This window comes from Labrus mixtus, chromosome 7, assembly GCF_963584025.1.
Source record: "Labrus mixtus chromosome 7, fLabMix1.1, whole genome shotgun sequence".
Classification (NCBI taxonomy): Eukaryota; Metazoa; Chordata; class Actinopteri; order Labriformes; family Labridae; genus Labrus; species Labrus mixtus.
Genome location: NC_083618.1, coordinates 21,870,078 through 21,885,062, shown reverse-complemented (window position 1 = coordinate 21,885,062; position 14,985 = coordinate 21,870,078).

The window sequence follows — 14,985 nt, the reverse complement described above, 5'->3', positions numbered from 1 at the left end:
GAAACAAAATGGAAAATAGCGAAATATGTCAAATAAATTAAATTAAAAAGACACAAGACGAAAGGGAGCAACTCTAGCCGTCACAGATGATGTGTATTTATTTACACATACAGTAAATGCATTAACTCAGTTTTCAATTAAATCGTTTTTCAGATTAATTTAGAACTCTATATCTTGGCCTCAATTTCCTGAAAGGATTTAGATGTAAAAATCAGATTTTAAATTGTTATAAAGCAACATTTTGATTATTGCTCTTCATTGGATGCTGAAACAATCTCTGCCCGCTGACAAATACATTAAAACTAAGCTGGCAATGTTATCCACTTTAATAACTTTCAATCTTTCTTCTGATTCATCACATGTCTTATGAACCTTTAACGTGTATAGTCAAGTCAGTGGTTACAGTTATTACATCACAGAGCATTCTTTATGTATCACAGCCGCTTCATATACAGTGAGCAGCATTACATTTCAGGCAGGCAGACGCTAAAGCCAGTGGGAGGGGGATACACTGTGCTCCTGCAGAGCGGTTGAAGTGGATTACATAAAGTGGAGTGGGCTGGTCACACCCACCGAGGACAGACAGACAGCGAGGTATAAGCCTCTTTGTGTTTGTGTGTCATAAACCCAAAAATAGTAACGGGTCAAAGTTTGAGAAAGGGACAGTTTATGGATGATTATTTATTCTGAAATGATCTTTTTCTATGACATTAAAAGTAAAGACCAGAAACTACAGAAAGGGAAAACTGAAAAATAGACAGCCTTTATTGGTTTTGTCGTGCGGCCCATGTGCAGAGGCTGCAGGCCTCGGTCCAATCCGGCCTCGGCTTTATGCTGCATGTCGTCACCCCCACTCTCCTCCCAATGTTTCCTGTCTGTCTTCAGCTGTTCTATCCAATAAGAGACAATTGACGAAGGTCAAGAGGGACCGAAACTTTTAGATTTTTTCTAATAAATTGGTGATGTTTAGGAAACAAGGAAGGATTTTCTTTTTCTTTTCAATGTGACAGTTTGATGTCCTGTTTTGGTAACCTATTTCAGGAGATAGTTAGATGTGCAAACAAAAAAAAATACCCAATAAACACAAAATCACCCAAAAATGAAACGGTTTTCAGGCTGGATGGTAAATTAAAGAGCTAAATATAACCGCTTAGTCACCAAGTAAAGATCACTAGTTTCCTTTCCTTTCCAAGGAAAAAATAAGAAATTGTTCTTGTCCTCAACTTTCTTGCTCTTTTAAATTAATACAAGAAAAAAAGTAAAATGAAATGATTTGAAAAACCCATAAAAATTTCATAATATGCTTTTAATAAATGATTTAAGTCCACTGAGAGGCTGAGAGGGCAGTTAGCTTACTGCTACCCTGCAAAACTAGGCTAGGTAGCCTTTAGCATGTCTAGTTGAGTTAGATATTTATCTGTTATGGCTGTTTGTGTTGAATAGTATGTTTAGATGTCTATAAACAAAAATATTGCAATATTTTTGTTACACATTTGTTGGAAATACATATATTGTGCTTACTGGGCTGTAGCTGTGGTGATCCTCCCAGTTGGCTTCAACATGCTTTAGCTATCTTGTTATCCTTTTCCTGAAGCAGCGAAGTTATGTTAAAACTGATGTATCTTTATAAACTACAAAAGCATGTGAGGCAATCAGGGACAAGATTAATATTTTTTGTTGAAGTTAGCCTATTGTTAAAGGTCACAAATAAAGGGGTTTGTAGAGTAGTGTTAGAAAAACACGGTGAAGAGTATTTTGCATAATATGTAGGCCTAACCTTTAATCCCTGAATCCTGGGTGACAATCTGAAAAGTGACACGGTGTCAGAAAAAATAATTATAAATTCACTGACAAGAGCCTTAAATTTTACTAAGCAAAGATTCATGATAATTCATATATTTGACTGCTAATGATAGCAAGATGAGATTTTCTGTTAAAAATATTACTTACATGTGTACAGGACAAAATTTAGGAAAGAGACTAGAGGTACCGCTTTGTCCACAGGGGGCGCCAAAATCAACCTAAACAAGAAAGTGTCTCACAGGAGCTTTACCTGAACTATGACCGGGTGTTTATCTACCATTTTGTACGTTTGAATCATCATTAATGTTGAGCTGTTGTGAGTGAACGCTTCAGAGGGATCCATTTGAGTTTCTATGCTGAAGTGCAAAATTATACTTTGTTTAAGCTATTTCAGGTTTGAAACCAGGTCCAGGACTAGGTCTAGAATTACCAGTTTAAAGGCCCAAGGGCAAAATTGAGCTGTTGTTCCCCTACAACCATGTTTCTCCAAATATTTCTCCAATGTGTATGTAGACTTAGAGGGATATACATGTAAGTCTAAACATAAACATTTAATAGTAGATAGTAATATGACTCATATTTATCTAAACCAGATTCACCCTTAATAGCTCCAATTAATAATTTATACCTTAACTTCAGCAAAACCTATTTTAAAAAATGTGTTTCAAGGGCCCAAAAAGAAAGATACCATATAATTCTGGGAGAGAAGGTTAAATGGCCGGTCCTGAGCGTCTCCATGTGCCTCTCATTGTCAGATTATTATTGCCATCTGGTCCTGTTCTATAAAACGGAAAACAGCAAACTCAAGAATCTACGAATATATAAAGTCTTGGAAAGAACAGAATGTGGTATTTAAATATTGGTGAGGTGAATCTCTGTTTTCACCAAGCGGGTCAGGTTTGGTTCAGTACAGTGTGGTACAGTAAACCCTGATCTTAATTGCGTTTACACAGCCAACTGTACCCTTACACCCTTACACAGTGTTAACAGCCAATAAATTCAACATAAAAGAAGAACGTGACACAGTCAACAAAGATCAATGATTCCTAGGAAGGTCTGCATCTCCGAGGCAAAAAAAAATAAAACAGTCTTGAAATTACTCTCTCCAAATCCGCAGGATATTTAACCATGGAACGTTTTGTGTTTGTCTTTTATTACCGCTGTCCCACAGGAAGTGAAGATTCTTTCGACCAATTACTGCAGTGTGTCTAGCTCCAACCTTCAGGGTCATATCAGTACGCTTGGCATCCCAACAGAAGGTTTACCAAGGGTACGGATCAGTTATTTTGGTACCCTCTCCTAACTTTTGACAGTGGAAACGATAATAAATGTGTACCGTACTTAACTGAACTGAACTGGACCACTTGGTGGAAACTGATTATTTTTTTAGGGCATGTCTGCAGTGCACAACTTGTCACAACAAATTTTATGAGCAATAGTTTTAAATCTTGACACAATAGGGAGTTGTGGCATTATGCACAATGTTCATTAAATGATGCACTCTTTTTTAAAAACACAGCCTGTTTCATTCAAGGGTCCTGCAGCAGTACACCTCATTGTCATGTGGTTTGAATGATGTGATCTAATCATACAAATGGGTCACAAACCAGTGGCTGGTTTTAAAATCCTCTGATCTCATCTTTGACCTGTCGTTTATCTTATCGAGCACCAAACACCAGCACAGTGCTCCGGGACACAGCGGCAGGTCACAGCTGTTTTTTTTTTTTTAACTTTTCTGCTCTTGTCATCAGCTTCTACTTTAATGTCTGACTTTACAGTTGTGCAATGCTGCTTCTGATTGGCCAGCTGACAGTGCCAAACAGGAAGAGAGAGTGAGCTGACACACACACACACACAAACACACATACACAAACCACAGCCGTAAACCTAGTGTGTCTGTGTGGAAGATTAAGAGAAAGTAGATCAGAACCCTGCAGATAAACTTCCTCGGCTTGCTACGCTAATGCTAATCTGGTAACATATACACTTGTGAGGACCCTCTGCAACATTGCAGAACGAAACTTTATACACATTCTGATTTAACAACGAACATAGACTCTTCTTCAGAGTTTATCCTCCATTTGTAGAAGTGTCTTCAGTTCATTTAAATTTGGACAAATTGGAACTCATAAGTTGTACAAGAGCACAGACACGTGAACACTAACATCCTGATTGTGAAGTGTCAAATGTTGATGGTGAGGCAGCTGTCCAACAACAAGTACAGACAGAGGTACAGAATGACTGTTAGAGAAATCACAGACACACCCACAGACACACACACACACACACACACACACACACACACACACACAAACACACACACCTTACATTTCACTGCACATCTGTATGAGCATGTGACAAATAAAAATCTTGAATCTTGAATCTTGAAAACACACACACGTGCTAATACATTTTACTTGATGCTGAAAATTGTGAGACTCAATGTTATGAGTTTAAAGTTTTATAAATGAAGTAATGATTCGTTTTTGTCTTATCCTAAATGAAGGGATGGAGGCGGGGCCGACTTGCGCAACAGGCTTTGTGACGATCAGATAAAAAGCTCTGCAGATAAAGCATGTAACAGAAATGTATTAACTTAAACCTGGCATACCCCAAAAAATATATGCACAGATAAAGAGAACACCACAGAAAATACTTAATTGTCTAAAAGTAGAAATTTGTCTTTGACTTCTTGTGCATCTTATTTAAAACACAACATACAAACAGTAAAAACAGATGAATAGAGCTGCATTGAAAGGGCGCACCACATTCTCAGTGGTGAATATTGAAAGAATATTCAATACCAGTGTAAAGTGCAAGGTGCAGTATGTTGTAGCAGGCTGACTGTACATTGTGTTGTTTGTTTTGCCTCAATTCTAAAAATGAGAAAAGCATTTTCCAAACATCAAACTCAAACATTTAATTTGTCGTTTACAACAGATTGGAACTCATTCATTAGAGCACATTGTATTGTTTTGCTACATGTGTGCAAAAGAGCGTGTACAATATTTTGCAAATCTGCACAAAAATCCAATAAGCACTGATTTTATTCCTCAGGTCAAAGTCAAAATAAACAGCCAAAGAGTGGAGGTGATCAGACATGTCTGCGATAACAACAAGACAAAGACAGACTTTCTCTATTGAGAAATGCTGAAGTAGAAATGTTGATTGAGGACTGTATTGAGTCTATACTCAACACCAGTGGGTCAGGACCTTAAAGTGGGTCACAGAGCTGTTTTCAGTGGGTGGCGAAAAAAACAAAGCGTCCAAAAGTTTATGAAGCGCTTTCTAAACATGTTTGTTTTGTTCAGTCTCTTTGTCCTGTCACGTGTTTTGTACCGTCTGAGTTCCAAACTGCAGCATTTTTGATTTTATCAATCTGATTGGTTGAAAATGTTCAGAAATATGGATTGTGATTTTGCATTAAGGAGTTGTTGGTAGGTCCTGAGGCTAGACCAAGCGGCAACCTCCAGTGCTGAAGAATGAAGCCAATGTGGAAGAGCAAAATCCTGCAGTTCCTCAAGTGTCCACTAGAGGCTGGACCCAAGAGCCCCAGGGAGTCACATACACACCCATTCAAAAAATCCAGTTTTTACAGCAGAAATTAACATGTTTACAGCCTGGTTCAAAAAACCACATTGGTCTGATTAGTTATTGTCGTCATGGGCACTCACTGCACGGGGGGTGTATTTTTTAAAACGCCAATGTTTTGATTTAATGAATGATTCCTGTTATCCATAGTTAGGCGTGTAGCTGACATGATTGACAGGTGGGCGCGGTGTAACAGTTGTGAAGAGGCTTAAAACCCACCTCAGTTCTAGCGCTCAGCCTGTTGTTAGTTCGACTGAGAGTTAGGGTGAGACAGCATTTCCAGCTGAGATGGGACTCAAGAGCCCCCTGTATCTGTAGTAACAGATGGGTGACATCACTTAGGCTTCATCCATTAATATTTACAGTCAATAGGCCAGACCAGCTGAGAACCACTCTGTGAACCCTTATCTCACGTTCTCTTTATTCCCAGCCTTTTCTTAAATCAGCTGTCCAGATGGCAAAACCCAGAAACAAAATGCCAAAATAAATAATTCTGTTAGGATAATGATGCACAAAAGGATAAAGAGCTGATACTGTTGTATGAGACATGTTTACACAACTGACACATTGACCTTAGATTATTTTTAGTGTCATTCGGACCTGGAGCCGTATTCACAAAGCTTCCTAAAATCAAAGAAATGCTCCTCGTGACAAAATTCTGACATAACTCTTAGAATCGTGAAATTTTTTTGAATTTACACTTAAAGTTAGGACTCGAGCTTTGTAAGGACCAAAGTTATTCACAAAAGAGAGCTGCTAAAGTGTCAAACTGTGAGGAGCAGTGAGGAGGACTTTTAACAGGATGAAGTGTTTCTCAAGCTGAGGAGAAAACAGAGTAATTTTCTGCAAACACTGAATGAATGAATATTATCATTGAATGATAGGTGGGCTGAAAAGACAAAAAATATTCATGCAGACATTTCAGTCCATCTTGAATTTTTTTTTCAGTGTAGAGTAAGACATCCATGTCGAGTCCCTCTACATGTGTTTACCTCACCAGGTGCATCTAATCGCTGATTAAATGCCTTTAACATGCTGATGTAACTCTCAGCATGTGAAGAGGCCGCTGCACCAGTGGGCATGTGTTTTCAAATATTTTCGAGGTTAAAGTACGACTTACAGTTTATTCAACAGAGATATTAATATCTAATAAGTGTTCATTATTACTCAGTAACTGTCTGACCAGGTTCTATGATTGGGCCTAATCGACTTTACTATCTTTTTACAGCCATTAATGCCCAGTCATTACGTAAACAGGTATTTTTTAAATGTAGCGTTTTCTGTGCATTTTGGCCTTCACACTCGAGCATTTTGGAAAACTCCTTCCAGGGTGAAGATTTTCAGAAACTCACTTTAAGGTGTTTATGTGTATACGAGGAAAAACTGAATTTTGGGTTTGTAACGTCACACTGTGCGACGGTTTCTTCACTCGTTTGACGTCATTGTGGGACGCTGTCACTTTTGTTTACATTAGATTTGTGCGATGGCAGACGTAACCAAACTGTTGCTTGTGTAAACAAATTGGACTTTTTACATGCTTATGCTGCATTCATGTGCTCCTGGGATGGTCCCAGTTTCCGAGTTTGGAAGTCGTTCTTCCGACTTCAGTGTGTTCACATCAGTTTGGAAAGTTGGAGTGTTGTAACAAATACAAAAATAAAGCGTTGATGCTACGAAGAAGATGTGTGAATGTCTCTGTTATGAGTTATATTTTAGCAAAAAGTTGATGTGGAGGGGAGCTGGTGGCGGAGTGGTTAGTGCACGTGCCCCAAGCATGGAGGCCATGGTCCTCCAAGCAGGCGGCCCATGTTTGAATCCCACCTGTGGCTCCTTTCCCGCATGTCATTCCCCACTATCTCTCCCTGATTTCTGACTTCATTAAAGGCACAAAAAGCCCAAAAATAAATCTTAAAAAAAAAAAAAAAAAGTTGATGTGCGATACTTGAATTCATAACATTTTTTTAACGTTAACATATTTTGCCCCCCATGTGATGACGAATATGACATCAATTCAGGAAGTCGGGCACCTAATTCTTTTCCCAAGTTTCCGAGTTGTTGTTCCGACTTGAGCAGGCGTTCATGTGCATTTTACAACCCGGAAACTCATTTTCCCGATGTGTCCTACACCACTATGAATGCACCATTACACACAGTTGCTCTCCCACTGTTTTGACGAGCAAAGGCACCTGAATTGACTACTTGGTGAATTAAATGGTCTTTGCAGAGCTGGAGTGGAAACTCTGGACATGCCCCTGCTTCTACCAGAGAGCATTTCCTAAATTTCCCTGGACTGTCCTGTTGTTGGTTATTCTGTGATTTATGAGTCTTTGCTTGATGTGCTTTGTTTTATTCTTGAGAAGCACTTTGTAAAGTTAGTTTATACATAAAGATTATTTGTATTATTATTATTATGACAGAATGTAATAAGAACTCTCTCTGTAGCACTTTTTAAAGTCAGATTTGTTAAGTGATCTACGTGCATAACCGACAGCAACCCAATGACAAACATGGAAAGTTTGAAAACATTCAGTTATTGGAACAGCGTTTTAAATGTGGATGTAAAAACAAAACGATTTATGAAGCAAAAAGGCCAGAAAAACAGAAAACAGAGTCTGATGCAAATGATTTTAGTTTGTTTAAACTTTTCAAAACATATCAAATGAAAAACCACAGTGAAACGAAGCACACTGGGGTTTGTTTTTGTACCAGAAGTCAGAACCAATCAGGGAGGAACTTCTGCTGTTGTGATTCTGAATACAACCAAAAAACTCTGTTGCTTCAGTGAGAGTGTGTGTGTGTGTGTGTGTGTGTGTGTGTGTGTGTGCCATGTGTGTTTGGGGATGGGGGAAGCGCGTGTGTGTTATGAATAGATGAAGTGATGGAGAAGGAGGAGGAGGAGGAGTTGGAGGAGTGGATGGAGTTGGATGCTATCTCAGTTTGGAGTGGAAAAGTACAGCCGCTCTGCTCTGGGTGGGCGGAGGCTTCTCTGTTGAGTACACAAGCCAGCCAATCAGGAGTCAGAAAAACAGGATGATTGACAGCAGTGAAAAGCAGCATGACAAACCAGCAGAGAGGCTCCAACTCTGAACTCTTGTTTTCATGTGATCTCGAGTTTCCTGCTTTGGATGAGAAGTTTCAATCCCAAATACTGTGAGGTTAAAGAAACAGAATTTATTGTATAAAGATTCAGATTCTGGACCAGACTGACTGATGTTGGTGTAACTTTACTATCAGAGTTTAAAAGTTCAGAATAATATGTAGCCCATCTATCAGTTTATCAAAACAAATATTTATTCCTATTTTATCACCTGGCTACAAATATATCTGAGGTTATATGAAGTATTTAAGCACCTTAAGCAACAACCTTTTTTAAAACAAATTTTTATCATCTTCCCAGCGGTGGACAATATTTGAGTCAAAGTTTAGAAACTCCTTTAATAAATATGACTCCAATACAAGTGACATTTGCTCAGTCTAATTATAACTTGAGTTGAATTATTGGAGTACTCGCTTTTAAAAAATAAACTGAAGTATTCAAACTTCTTTTTAAATGAATCTCAAATCACTGGTTGTATTTTCACGAGTGCAGTCAGTGAACCAGCAGCAGAAAAACTCTGCGGCTGCTCATCTCTCACACATCTACGACAGAACTAAACAGAGTATGTTAAATCACAACTGATTCATAAATTAAAGATCAACCATGTTGTATTACTTCAGTCAAACACGTCTGCTCAGGTGTTTTATAGTGTAACAGGTTGCAGTTATAACCAGGAGAGGTACTGAAGCTAATAAAGGCACATGTTCGTTTCACTTCTTTTCAGGTTTTGTACTCAACAAAGTGTTACTCGCTTAGTGCGCTTTATAGGTGGTCTTCAACCTACCTAAAAGAGCACATGTCACTCCGCTGTTCATCTCCTTACACTGGCTCCCAGTTACTGCTCGCATCAAATTTAAAACTCTGCTGCTCGCTTACAAATGGGCGACAAAAACAGCTCCTCCTCACTTTAACTCTCTCGTCCAGGTCTACACTCCCTCCCGCCCACTACGCTCTGCCAATGAAAGGCGTCTGATCCGACCTTCACAACAGGGTCCTAAGTCTCTGACTAGACTCTTCACCTCTGTCGCCCCCCGGTGGTGGAATGAACTTCCAAACTCCATTCGATCTGCAGAGTCCCTCTGCTCCTTTAAGAAAAAGCTAAAGACCCAGCTCTTTATGAATACCTACTAACTTAATGATGATGGTCTCCATATTATTGATGATGATGGTAATGACGATGGTTTTTGTTTGATAACGATGACTTATAAGATGGTTTCTATACTGATTAGAGCTCTCAAGAACTGCCGTCAATGTTGTGCTTTGCCTCTGGTCACTTCCTGTCAGCACCTGTGTGTCCAATCGGACTCAAAGCTGATCGTTTGCTCTTACTGACATTGTTCCCCTTTTTCTAGATCCTTGCTTGTGATGTACTTACTCTCTGATGTACGTCACTTTGGATAAAAGCTTCCAGTTTTGATGCTAGGCTAAGCTAAGCTAACTGTGTCTCCAGGACCAGTGTTCTGCTCTGAAAACAGACACAAGACGGATACGTTTTTTAAACACTAACCATCTTGGGCGCTGGTGGCCTATTAGTTTGCACGCCCCATGTACAGAGGCTGTAGTTCCAATCTGACCCGTGGCTCTTTTTCAGCGTGTCATTCCCCACTGTCTCTCTCTCCCTGATTTTTCAATTCTATCGACTGTCCTATTTCTAAATAAAAGCTCCCAAATAAACCTATTTTAACCTAAAAAATAAAAACACTAACCATGTATTTAAGAGAGTAATTTGTTTTATTTGTCAGGTTTTTGTTGGATATAAGGTTTGTGACACAGTCTTTACTCAGTGATCATGTTCCACTCACATTTCTTAAACCAGCCTGCAGGCTTCAATATGGCAGCCGTTTCCTTACGACAGTCTGTGAGTGTTGCTCTGTTTCTTGCTGCTCCACTGACCTGAAATCTTTCTCTGCACACAAACCAACACACACACACACAAATACACAAATACATAAATACACACACATACAAATACACAAAAACACTTATACACACACTCACACAAGCTCAATTCAAAAGATGAGAAAGAAGAGAAGAAGAGTTGATATCCTCTCAGCAGCGTGGTGAATGTTTCACAGGACTGACAATCCCCTCAAGGTACACATGTAGACACACACACACACACACGCACACACACACACAGATTCCACTGGCTGTGTGTGATTAGCTTGGATTCGGAGAGCAGTGTGAGAGAGACTCAGGCTTGACAGTGAGAGAAACATCGGTAGACTTGGACACAGCAGAAGAACAATAAAAGTATCCCACTGGATGCTTCAAAAGATACACAAAACATGATAAAATACCCTCATGGATGCGTTTTGTTGAGGAGAAAACATGATGCAGGGCTGCACTAAATCTGAGAAAACCACGCATCGTATAAAAGAAGAGGACACGATCACCAACTGGTCTGAAAGCCAACATTTTGAACTGTCTAATTAGGCATTTTGGATGTCGCCATCTTGTTTGTTTTGGTCTGGAAGAGACCATTTCTGCAAAAGAGGATGAATACGTGGGATGTTGGGTTAAGAGGCTCACATCGACTGGAGTGAAGACCTTGCTGAAAGCTAGTTTCACTCACCCGACAATCAAAGCAGCCAACTTCCCCGATTACATAATCATTTAAAGGTTTATAGATTTAAATAATGAGATGCATAAAAATCAATCTTATATGTCACAAATGAGTTCATTGGGAAGTAATTTATCTTTGAAGTTCAATATTTTAACATAGGGCTGTATGGGGATTGGCTCTCTTTAGCTGCCGGCCTCTAGTGGTCATTTGAAGAACTGCAGTTTGTGGAAATTAATTTTACGGCCCAAGAGGTTGGGAGAATGATAGAAGGCCTCGAAATGGTTAAAAAGTGAATACTGTGTGTGTTTTATTAGAGAGGGGTGGTGGTCACACTTTCATCTGAGGCCCTTTATAAAACCATTTTTATGTTTTCAAAAGCTTCACATCAATGACTGGATTGTGACTCCATCCCAAAAAATCGAAACAGCATAGTATTATTTATATTATATAGCATATTTTGTGTGGCGATATTATATCGTGTCATGGCGGCCAAGTACCAATTTAAATTGAATACATTTTTACTATGATATTCTTTTTAAATTTTTAACTGCTGAATGGGTTGTGCGATTCATTTTGAACAAGTTGCATTGTAAAGATTTCATGTTAAAGTTCGATTAGACTGAAATACCAACAGTTCAGATTGTGAGGTGCATGCAGCCTCATTACTGGGTTTGACTTTGATCACAGTGCTGGACAGTCTGTGAGCTTGACTCACATTGTGTAGAAATAAGATATTGTGTCACAATTCTCAGCATATCGCAAAATGTTTAGAACGCAATAGAATCGTATCGTGTTAATATCACATCATGGGGCCTCTGGTGACCACCACCCCTACCTTTAGGGAGGTTTCATACTGTCATTGCAGAATTGGCACATTTTGGGCCACTGCTTTGGTTTTTCATTCGTGAGCACTCAGGGGGCCCCCTACTGGTCTGGGGCCCCAAGCAGTTGCCTTCTTTGTCTGTTGACAAGCAGCTCCTCTGGGTACACATTCAAACCAGCTGAGCTACCAGGACGTCTCCTGGTTACCTGTAATAAACAGGGGAGTGCAGGCCATTGTTTAAGCTGCAAGAAAAATAAGTAATTGCTTAAAGAAATCATTTGTAAATTCTCTTACTATTATAGTACCTTCAGAGTGTCAGAGGGGAAGGTTGCAGTCAGTGATAAGCTGTTCAATAAAGTAACATTTGCATCATATCTTATGAGCTCATGTAAAAGCCTTTCATAAAGTCAGCCATAACTCAGGTTCTAAGAAACATAAAGGGATAGTATCATCATGTGTTCACTTCATTCACTTCCAGCTGTTGTTAAAGGAACGCCAGCTGTACCGTCTGACAGCACGGCCAACGCCACAGTTGGAGTGTCGGACATGTCTGTCACGTCCTGCGTGTGCGTGTGCGTGCGTGTGTGTGTGTGTGTGTGTGCGTTTGCTCTGAGGAAACACTCCAGGAAGTGAAACAGGAAACCTCAGCGTGTGATTGGCTGGCTGAGACCCACACAGAAAAAAAACCTGCCCAGCTTCTCAACAGCACAACGACGCTGAAAGCACACAAGTCTTCTTTCTTTTACTTCCTGTAGTCCGCCTCTGATGAGTACAGGTCTCAACATGTACTCATGAAGGTGCTCTCCTGACGCGGCCTAAATTATGAATTATATAAACCAGGTTTTTTTAGATTCATATCTCAGGGGGGGAAAAAAAGAATGAAGGGGCTTCTTTGATTTTAACTCGATAGAAATTGTTTTGACATGCTTCCTGAGCCGAACAAGATAAATTCACACCCCTAAGACTTTCTGCAAACACAGTGAGAAGCCGAACCTCTGACACTGTTCTCTGTTTGGTAACTACGGAGGATTAATGTTTAACTGAGGAGGTGCTTGATTGTTGTTTGTGTTCCCTGTTTGAAGGGAGGATAACTTCCCACTGAACTTTGAAAGACAAATTAACTCCTGTTGCACTGAGCTGAATCTTTTTCCACCCCTGTGCTCGTTCATGTAAGTAGTGTGTTTTTTCTGGGGACTGTTTGACCTTGTGTCGAGGTGGAAAAACTCACCGAGACGCTGATAAAGAAACACCTGGTCTGCGCACAGTCGAACACACTGCTCGACCTTTATAAGCCTCTGTGAATTAAATGTGCATTCCTGTGAGAGCACATGACATTTTGACTCGATTGACATGACAGTTTCAGGAACATTTTTGACAAAGATTTAAAGTAAAAAATGATCAAATGTTTGGGAAGTTTTCACAAAACATTTAAATTAGCCAAACCACAATGCTCTAATGAGAACTACTCCTATACTAATACTGTTAACTCTAATCTGCTGACACACACAGAAAGGTTATTGATTTGCACATTAGCAGAGTAAGCCTTTCAATAGCTGCTTTCACTTAAACTAAACCTTTTTATAACCTTAAAAACGTCACGTCTAAATCCTCAAGCAGCTCCTTAAAGACGTGGAGAAAGGAATTAATGTCCTCATGTACAAAAATGCTGTTAAAAGGTGAAGTGTTGTCCCCTCATTTTTGTTTAATTTCTCAAAAAAAACCTCTCTTCTCAAGAGGAATCCCCTCTTTCTACTAATGTCTTCAGCTTCAAACATCCTCTTCACTTTGAAAACTGTTGTGACTTTACATTAAATATCTTTACTTCTGGTCCGGGGGGTTTAAACTCAACACAGTCCTCACAGAGGCAACACACACACACACACACACACACACACACACACACACACACACACACACACACACACACACACACACACACACACACACACACACACACACACACACACACACACACACACACACACACACACACACACACACACACACACACACACACACACACACACACACACACACACACACACACACACACACACACACACACACACACACACACACACACACACACACACACACACACACACACACACACACACACACACACACACACACACACACACACACACACACACACACACACACACACACACACACACACACACACACACACACACACACACACACACACACACACACACACACACACACACACACACACACACACACACACACACACACACACACACACACACACACACACACACACACACACACACGTTTAAGTTCCTGGTTTTAGTTTGTGCGTCACACTGTAAATGTTAAAGATAATTACAGCTGACTAATAAAACACTTCTCATGTGTTTCAATCTGAGGTCTCTTGAGTTAATGAGGGTAAAGTCAAAACTACAAACACTTTAAGAAGACGTGAATTTCAAGTTTAGATGGGAGCTAACCCTGTAAGATACTCGAGTCTGTCTGAGACACTCTTTAAGTCTTCTTCTGTTTATTTTCAACTGGAGAGTGAACTCATGCAGAGAGCCGAGCCGAGGTTCAGTGAGTCGGTGGTTTTTGGAGAACAGAAAAGAAAAGTGTGAATGCTCTGATGCCCCCTTCTGGTCAAACGGTGTCATTTAAATAAAAAAAATATATTTTCTTATGCAATCAAACGGCATAAAGTATAAGGCGGTATGATGATGATGGGCTCAGGAGATTCATGATTATTTCATACATGAGTAAAGAGTGGTTTGATTAGGAGGTGGAAACACATCATACACAACAAATAAGAGAACTGATAGCATTTTTAAACTACAGGAGAGAAATCTTAGTTTAAAGGAGTCCATTTTACCCTGCAAACTGTTAGAGAAACACTTAAAAAGAAAATCTCTGCACACATGAATGTTGGAGGAGTGTAAAACTGTAAGAAAGGCTCCCGCACACTGTCTCGCTTTGTGCTGAGATATTTATTAGATCGTACGATGGTTCTAACCTGAGTCTAACCGAGCCGGTCACTGGCGCCAGGTCAGAATCAAAGAATCAAAAGCTCAAACCGACCGTGCTGAGGACAGTTCAATAAACACTTTGTCC